Source organism: Numida meleagris, chromosome 1 (assembly GCF_002078875.1).
Source record: "Numida meleagris isolate 19003 breed g44 Domestic line chromosome 1, NumMel1.0, whole genome shotgun sequence".
NCBI lineage: Eukaryota > Metazoa > Chordata > Aves > Galliformes > Numididae > Numida > Numida meleagris.
The window spans coordinates 182897671-182906909 of NC_034409.1; the positions used below are offsets into that span (position 1 = coordinate 182897671).

At 43.4% G+C, this 9239-nt stretch overlaps 1 long non-coding RNA gene across 1 annotated transcript; it reads right to left on the reverse strand.

The window, feature by feature from the left end:
* Positions 1093–9239, reverse strand: LOC110390223. The gene is made up of 2 exons (XR_002433640.1): positions 7732–9239; positions 1093–1580 (listed from the first exon to the last, which is right to left on the reverse strand). It is a non-coding gene; the product is annotated as an uncharacterized LOC110390223 (long non-coding RNA).

A 9239-nucleotide genomic window follows, 5' to 3' on the forward strand; every position in this document is an offset into this window, starting at 1 on the left:
GGGAAAGGGAAAGGGGAAAGGGAAGGGGAAAGGGAAAGGGAAAGGGAAAGGGGAAAGGGAAGGGGAAAGGGAAGGGGAAAGGGAAAGGGAAGGGGAAAGGGAAAGGGAAGGGGAAAGGGAAAGGGAAAGGGAAGGGGGAGGATAGGACAGGACAGGATAGGGTAGGGTAGGGTAGGGTAGGGTAGGGTAGGGTAGGGTAGGGTAGGCAAAAGGCAAGGCAGGGCAAGGCCGAGCAGTACAAGGCAAGGTGAGGTAAGGCAAGGCAAGGCAAGGCAGGGTGCGGTGAGACAATAAAGGGAAGGTAAGCTGAGGCAAAAAAAAGGGAAGGGAAGGCAAGGCAAAGAAAGACAAGTCAAGGCAAGGTGAGGTGAGGTAAAGCAAGACAAAGCGAGGCAAGGCAAGGCAAGGGAAAGGTGAGGTGTGGCAAGTAAGGCAAGGCAAGGCAAGGTGAGGCAAAAAAAAAAAGGGGGGAAGGCAAGGCAAGGCAAGGCAAAAGGCAAATTAAAAAAAAAAGGCAAAGCAAGGAAAAAGGAAAAAGGAAAAGTGGAAAAGGAAAAAGTAAAAGGGAAAAGGAAAAGGGAAAAAGGGAAAAGGAAAAAGAAAAAAGAAAAAAAGGAAAAAGTTAAAGGGAAAAAAGTTAAAGGGAAAACGGAGGACGGGCTGTCCTGCAGCCCTAGTGCAGCAGCGCCCCCTGCCGGCGCAGCGCGTCCGGCAGCGCCCGCCCGCCGCCCCGTCCCGCGGTTGTTTGGAAACGAGCGGAGCCGTCCCCGCTTGGCCCAGGGCTGGTCCGCAGCGCAGGGACGCCTCGGGGAGCTTCTGATTAATGCCATGAGTGATGGCGGCGGCGATTTGCCGCATTACTTGTTCTTGAAAAGTAACAAGCAAGGGCACGTTCGCCTTGTTGCTTCCTCCCCCCGTTCTGAGAACCGCAAATCACCTCCGGAACGGATAGATGATGCGGGGAGAGGCAGGAAGGGCGGCTGGGAGGGAGACGTGCAGTGCAATGCACTGTGTGATTTGCAATTTAGATGTTGTATCGATCACCGCGCACTCGAGGGGAGGGGGATCGGTTGGCAGGTCTCCGGCTTCAAATATTTCCAAAATGATTATACATTTTATTAATCAAGGTCAAAGTAACCTCATTTGGCCAGCATAAATGAAAACATAGGGTGTGCGTTAACTAAAAATCACTTCGGCGAGGAAAATTGAGATGCATTGCCACTCGGTGCCGAGCAGCTGTGTGTGGATTCCGGCTGCCATCTACTGGGGAAAGCTGGTGTGGGCAAGGAAAAGAGGACGGGGACCTTCGGGGCCGGCTTCTTCCCCTCTCTTCCTCCTCGAGCTCAGGAAAGCTCACAAGAATTGTTCGCTTCGGCTTCAGAAGCCCAGAGATGTGCGGTACTCCGTACTTCGCTTTGCAGAGCTGGGGGCAGAGGTACCTCGGACAGCGTATTGAAGAGCCAATGTAAGAATTAGAGCCCATTCAAGGTGTAACGTAAAAAAATACTTGCACAAAATTCTCCATAAACAGTAAAGAGAACGGCATTACGCAGTGCAAGTGCAGCTCAGAGCGGAAACATCTGGGGAAAAAGAAAAAGAGGATCATCTTGAAATAGGATCTATTGTGCAGTAAGGCCAAAGAATCACTGCTATCAGAGAATCATAGAATAGTTTCAGTTGTTAGGAACCTCAAAGCCCACTCTGCCCCAGCCCCCTGCCACGGGCTGTTTGCCCCCCACCAGCTCAGGCTGCCCAGGGCCCATCCAGCCTGGCCTTGCACACCTCCATGGATGGGGCATGGTACTCTCCACAAAGAGAACCCTGATAGAAACCCTGATACATCACAATTTCATGAGCACTGCAGTCAGTGAGGGCCTTTCTGTGCATTTCACAGGCTTTGGACAGGAGCCTAGCTCGACCTCTCCTAGCCTGCTCAACTTCTCCAAGTTCTGCTCTCATTGCATGACACTGAGCCTGTGTTTCAGCGGCTTTGTTTCTGCACAGCACCAGAACCAGAACTTATCGATCCATCACCTAAATCCACCAGCCCTTTTGAGCAAGCAGCCCCATTCAGGATGCAGACAAAGCATAGCTGTGCAGTATGGGCTAGGAAAACAACAGATGGTTCAGCAAATTCAGCAGTTTGCTATGAGCCATAGTTCAGGTTTTCAGGCCCATTCTCTGTTCCTTTGATCTGCTGCAAAGCAAAGCTTCCATGCAGTTTAAATTGATTTACGTTGTATCGGATCCAGAGTACACCTATGTTCATTCCTCTCTCCTCCATCTCTCTCTAACCTATCTCCTACGGCTGTTGAGATACAGACAAACAATTGGACTTTGTTGTTGGTTTCATTTCAGTGTTGCTTCATTTTAATAGGGCCAGTGGGAATTGGTCTACTTAATGAGAGAAGCTTTTAAACTTTTTGTAAATAGGTCTTATTCCAAGCTGTGAGGAAAAGGCAAAATCTATAAGCCATTACACACCATCTTAATCTGAATAAAAAGTTAATCAAAATGGCCTGGGCTGATGCAAAGTGCCGAATATTTTATTTAGGTCATTTTGAACGTGTCATTTCCAATAAATTTTCTGATCTATTCTCATCAACCTGCACTTTCAAGCAATATTATTTTGAAACGAGACAGGACTTTCTCCATTTTGAAAATCTTGCACTAATGTGTTGGCAATTTTGAGAAACACCCTGAGCTCTTTCTAGCACAATGACATAATTTTAACTAATTCAAAGCTTTGGATTTGAAAAAATATTTCTTTTTTGATTAAAAAAAGAAAAAGAAAAAGTTAATGAAATGGCTCCCAAACTACTCAATTTCTTAACTTCAGCAACTACTATGTTTTTCATCAAATCAGAATAAAAGAACTAATCCAGCAGCTCAGCAACATCCTAAACCCATATTTGACAAACTCAGACATTCAGCTCTGTCCCAAAATATAATCAGCATTACATAACCTACAGTGAGTGCACCAGAGAGAGATAAATCAGCACCTGCCAGCTAATGAGGAAGGGTTATCATTAAGTTATCCTGGAGTCACAGCTCTTTCTTCTTCCATCAAAAACCACTATTAAAAACTGTCTCTAAATGCCTGTTTTAAAAGACTGCTGTTATAACTTCTCGTGCTGAAAACTTTCTTCAAGTTCTTTCTCCAGAAGCACATTCTTCAGTCTGAGAGCTGTGTTTGCAACTTCAGCAATATGGCATCCCACCCCAATCGTAGATAAATATGCAAAGGAACAAGTTTATTTTCTTATTGCTGTTCCTCTCCCCAAAGACTCTGTTTGGACCCCACTTTAGGGCCCATATGTGGCATCCCCTGCTGAGCAATGCCCAGAGTGTGCTGGAAAACCTGCACCCCACAGCAAACTGACTGTGCTATGAGATACCCACCATCCCGCTCCTCCCACCAACACTGGTCCGCACACCGTGCAGACTGCCCACATTACCACAGGCTGATTCTGTGGTGGGTTAGCATACCATGGTTTCTGTGCTTCAGTTCTGTTTGCTATCACAATGGAAGAGAGGTGACTGTTCACTCAAATGTAGAAGCACCAACAGGATGCAAAGCTCAGAATCTCAGAAGCATTAAAAGACACTGAGGCCCTGGAGAGTGTCCAGAGAAGAGCTACGAAGCTGTGAAGGATCTGGAGCACAAGTCTTATGGGGAACTGCTGAGGGAACTGGGATTGTTCAGTCTGGAAAAGAGGAGGCTCAGAGGAGACCTTGTTGCCCTCCATAACTGCCTGAAAGGAGGTTGTAGCAAGATAGGGGTCAGCCTCTTCACCTGGGTAACAGCGACAGGACAAGAGTGAATGGCCTTAAGTTGCCCCAGGGCAGGTTCAAGATGGATAAGAGGAAAAATTTCTTCTCAGAAAGAGTAGTGAGGCACTGGCACAGGCTGCCCAGGGAGTCGGTGCAGTCACCATCCCTGGAGGTGTTCAGGAACCGCGTAGATGTGGCACTCAGGGACATGGTGTGTGGGCATGGTGGGGGTGGGTTGATGGTTGGACTAGGTGAGCTTAGGGGTCTGTTTCCAACCTTAATGATTCTGTGAAAACATTTAATTTTTACTGAAATTAATGACATTGAAGTACCTACATAGGATTCAGGGCCCGCCATGGATTTCAGTGGGAAATCAGGTTTTTCAGAAGTTAAAAACAAATACTGAACAACACAGTTCAGTTGTCTCAAAACATTCCTGGGATCCACGTCTCTGGAATGAATAGGATATTAAAAATTCTTTGAGTGTACATGGGAAATAATGTTTGTAATATTTTTAATTTCTTTTGCCTGCATAGAAAGAAAATTATTATTCATCCTATGTAACTAATTCAGAGATATTCTTGGAGGTGGAAGCACTGGCAGTGTGGGCTGTGGTGTTACAAAGCTCAGACAGAAAACATTCTCAGCCTGTCAGAGCAGATTCATGGCCTCCTTTGCCGTTGTTTCCTACATACCAGGTATTCCCATTACGTTCACTCCCAAAGTTGGAGTCATCAGCCCCGAAGTGTCACAAAGAGGAGTGCATTTCTGGGGAAGAGGGAAGCAGAGAAGAGTATCAGGCTGGAAATCACGGGGCTGGAGGGGAGAGATGGGGAGTCATAGGCAGAACTCATGGGCCTGTACTTCAGAAAGTTCCCTTCGTTATCTGCTCAACCACGAGGAACTGGGACAAAAGCAGATGCCAGTCCCACCAACACACCCACCCACAGGGATGTCAGTGTACTCAAGAGCAGGACCAACTGCAGATCTACAGGATTGTTTGCTTTGATATACCCCTGGCTAAAGAAGTGCTGTCAACTTTTACCAAGCTAAATAATTTAGACATCTAAAGGGAGGCAGAAACTATGGCCCCCAGAAGTACGACCAATACTGATTACGTGTTCAGGTGTAGAATAAGTGGTCACTGTGAGTTTGTACATAAAGAGAGCTCATTTTGAGCGAAATCTCTTTTATAAGCACAGTAGTTGTCTCCTGCACGTGTTACATTTTGTAGGAGCTTCCCTCAATATCTTCACTTCCTTTAGCCCCTACTTGCCCAGTGCTGTCAGAGGGAGAAGGGACTGATTTAATAACTTAATGCACCAGCAACGTTGTTTCCTGCCAAAGCAACAATTGAATTCCAAAGCTGAGATTTCATTCACAGTGTTTACAAAAGTGCGGCTCTGTGACCTCTGCTTATCATTACAGATGTAAACAACTGGCTGCGTCCCTCTGCTCCTCTTGGTTTCCTTTATCCTCCCCCGTCTCTTTCTTCATCCATGAATTGTTTGTTCCGAGGGCCAGAGAGCAGCTTTCTGCAATAACCAGCTGCATGCCTGCGTCCGAGCTGGTCGCTGCTTTCCAATACAAGTGGTGGATACTCAGGACAGTAACAGTGACTCAAAACCGAAATACCCTTCTTGTGCCTCCCCATAAAACCACTGTGTTTTGAGTTATCCAAGCACATGGGCAAAGCAGAGGTCCAGCAGTCCTACAATCACAACCTCCTGTTCCGCTCTGGGCCACCCTGTTTAGAAACAACATTGAGTGCTTTGCCAATTAGATGCTTGGAACTAAAGCTTTGATTTAACCACCATTTTTAGCAACTTTGAATCTGATGTGCTTAAGGTTAATGGAGCCAAAAATTAATACAGTAAGAAAAGCATAATCTGAAAATGTTACACTGTAGTATTGAAATAATCACCTTCTGTGAAGGCAAAAATCCGTAACAATGCATGATCCTTTCAGTGTCTAAAGGGGGGCTGTAAGAAAGAAGGGGACAGACTCTCTAGCAAGGTCTGTTGTGGTAGGACGAGGGGAAATGGTTTCAAACTACAACAGAGGAGATTTAGAGTGGATATAAGGAAGAAGTTTTTTACACTAAGAGTGGTGAGGCACTGCATCACGTTGCCCGGAGAGGTGGTGGATTGCCCCATCCCTGGAGACAACCTGATCAAGCAGTAGGTGTCCCTGTTCATTGCAGGGGAGTTGGACTAGATGACAAAAACCTTTCAACAAATGAAAACAACAGTCACCACTAGTCAAGCTACTGACAAAAGTCCATATCTAATAAAAGCAACTTTCCCAAAGCTCTCCACCAAGAGCTTTCTTTCCCTCCCACAGTATCCCCATGTGGTTAAAGTAGCCATGACAATCCTGAAGTATGTCATGTAGCTAAAATATAAGACCCCACTTAATGAACTATGCACCCTTAGGTCTGAATGGGAAAAGAATGCCACATATGCTTAGATAACATCAAAAATAGAAAAGTCATGGGAAAGGAACTTAGAAACTACATTAGGCTAAGAAATCTGAGATAGAAGTCTAGCCCAGACCTCAAGGAGCACAGGTCTTGGAGCCCTCTCACACAACCAGATTATTTTGTCATTCCCAGTGTTCAGAGGTAATCCAGCCCCTAAATGCTTACCTCCTAAGTGGCATATTTTCAGGTCCATCTCACCTTGCTAAAGATGCTGGTCTTGTAGACTAGTTGCTATATGTGAGCGTGTGGAAAAGTGGCAAAGATTAGGATATTTCTGATCTGTAAAATCTCAGAGGAAGTGGATTACCCCAGCAGCTGTACTGGCCTTGCCCAACTGTCCTATGGTTTTGATAATTTCAAGGTAGAATTTCAAGACAGAAGGTTTCTGTCTGGAATGCACATTCATCTGTCTTTTTCCTTTGGTTTACCAGAGCCCACATCCCAACCTCAGCATCAGGTGAGCTCAAAAGTTTCTTCGGGGGGAAAGAGCAGGCGTGCAGGGGAGAGGATGGGAAGTTTCACATACAGAGTTAGGGAAAGGGAAAACCCCACCACTCCGTCTGGTCTCTGCAAAGACCGTACCTATCCTGAGCACATTGAATGAATGTGTTTTGTTAAGAAAACAAGAAATTATTATACTTACAAAGAACTTGTTCTTAAGAAAGTAATCTTTGGTTACATACTGGGTACCAGCACAACTATCTGTCTTGTCTACAGTTTGTTCTGGATATTTCTGTCCACATATCTCCACTTAGGCTTGAAGATTCCCAGATTTTTAAGGTATGTCCCCTGAATTCAGCATTGCTGCATTACAGGCCAGTTTTGAATGAAAGGTCAGAAGATACAAAAGAATACAAAGGGATTGTGAAAGAGTATTGAAAAAAGGCAGATGTGCAACTTTCAGAGTAATGAGAAAACATTAAGAAGTTCAGAATTGAAAACCTAAAGTGAAAGCCCATGTTCTAGTTTAATTACTTTAATAAAGAAAAGAACTCTCCAAAGAATGTTTTTTTCATCCCATCCATACGTGCAAATCCAGAATTAAAGCAATACTCTAAAACACATTATATATATTTCAAAGAACACCCAAGCAACCCTGCTGTTTCTCTTTCTCTAATGCATCTCTTCACGCATCTCTTTTTTCTGTGTTGATCTTTCAGGGTACAATTCTGTGGGGTTGAAGCCAGTTGAACGTTTGTTGTTGGCTCAAGTAACAGGAGGTTAAGACCCAAAACTAAATCTCTCTGCAACTATCTGGATATCTATCTTTTCTGGTGCCAAGGACCTGAATACAAACAGTAATAGCCTCAGATGAAGGGTCAAACTGTAAATCTTGGAGGAGAAAAACCATTATTCCTGGAATCAAATAGTAATTTATTCTGACTTTGTTACTATGCAAATGAATTTAATAGATTTGTAACCTTTACAGCTATTATAGCTAAATTTCTACCTCCTTACAAACAGGTTTACCTTACCTTCATTCTCGCACTTAGATAACAACTGAATGGTACAATAAAAATGATCTGGAGGGACGTCAGTTTCTTTGCATATACTTTGGTATTCTCTGTGTATTTCATTCAGCTTAAGTTAAACAGTTGAGTTTTCTCATCACGATGATGCCTTATATTTTTTTCTTACATGTGCTGCAGGCAAACATACAAAAGGAGACTTTTAAAATCCATTAATCAAGCCAGGCCAAAAATTAAGGCTAAGTCTACATTTTAAAGGTTTTGCATGCATAGCTTCTGGAATTACCTTCATAGTAAAATCATAGAACTTTACATAAAACATTAGTCTAGATGCAGTTTATACAAGCAAATGATTTTCCCACTGCAGTTTATTCTACGGATTTCTTGTTTCAACCTGCATTCTCAGGTTAAAGACACCAAACCAGATAAGTGCAGTTTCATGGGCGGAATACCATTTAGTCCTGGCCATTTTAACAGTACAGTTATTCTGGTCACACGTTATGATTCATCACATTCTTCCTGGCAAAAGTTTCTGCTCCAGCTAGTGAACTGTTGCCAAAGGGTTATGTGTGCTTTCTGACAAAGAGAAAACAGACCACCCAAAAACTGAAAGTAAATTGTCCAAGAAATATCAAAACAAAGGCGAAAAACTCTAGAAGATTTTCATGCTCTTCCTGACATTGCACATAAATCTTGACCTTCCTTATACAATTCTTGCAGGTGATTGGAAGTTATGCCTTTAATTGCTTTTGCTCAGAACTCAGCACAACGATACGCTCAGGCTACAGCTGATGCTACGTAAACCTCAGTAGTGTTCAAGCAGAGCCGTTCCAAGGCTGGACAGGATCACTCATAGCAACAGATAAACACCAAATCCTATTTAATGCCCAATCTCCTACTTCAGCACAGAAGCTTGTAATTCATACTCTATTTGACTGTAAAAGACCAGGATATTTCTTAAGTCTTGTGGCAGTGAAAATGAAATAAATTGAGCTATACTGGAGTGGAACTAGAACACAATTCAGGAGATCTTTAAATAAAAGCGATATTGAGCCTTAACTACATTCAACCTTCTCCTATTAAACTATCTATATTTCAGGCACTGAAAGTAAAATATTATAGCTTCCACACACAAACAGCAAGCTAAACTATAAACTTTGTCTGTTATTTGGGCTTTTAAATAGCAGGAACAACAAGCGCTCCCAGAGTCACTGCAGACAACATCAACATGCAAGTCAACCAGTCATCATGATCCATCCTTCAAAACAAAGACAACTTTTGTATATGGAACATGATTTCACAATCTCATGAGACCAAAAGCTCTCAGTGTTTCAAAAAAGAGATTAAAGGTTAACTCCATTCATCTCCTTTGTCTGAAATTTACTCTTTCTATGAAATTCAACCCTGCACAAAAAGCCAGAATCAGGATTAAGAATCCCATCAACTCCATTTAATTCTTTAAAAGGCTTCTGTGCAGAAGTGAGTTCCAGTCTCTGAAAAAAAAAAGTTGTATT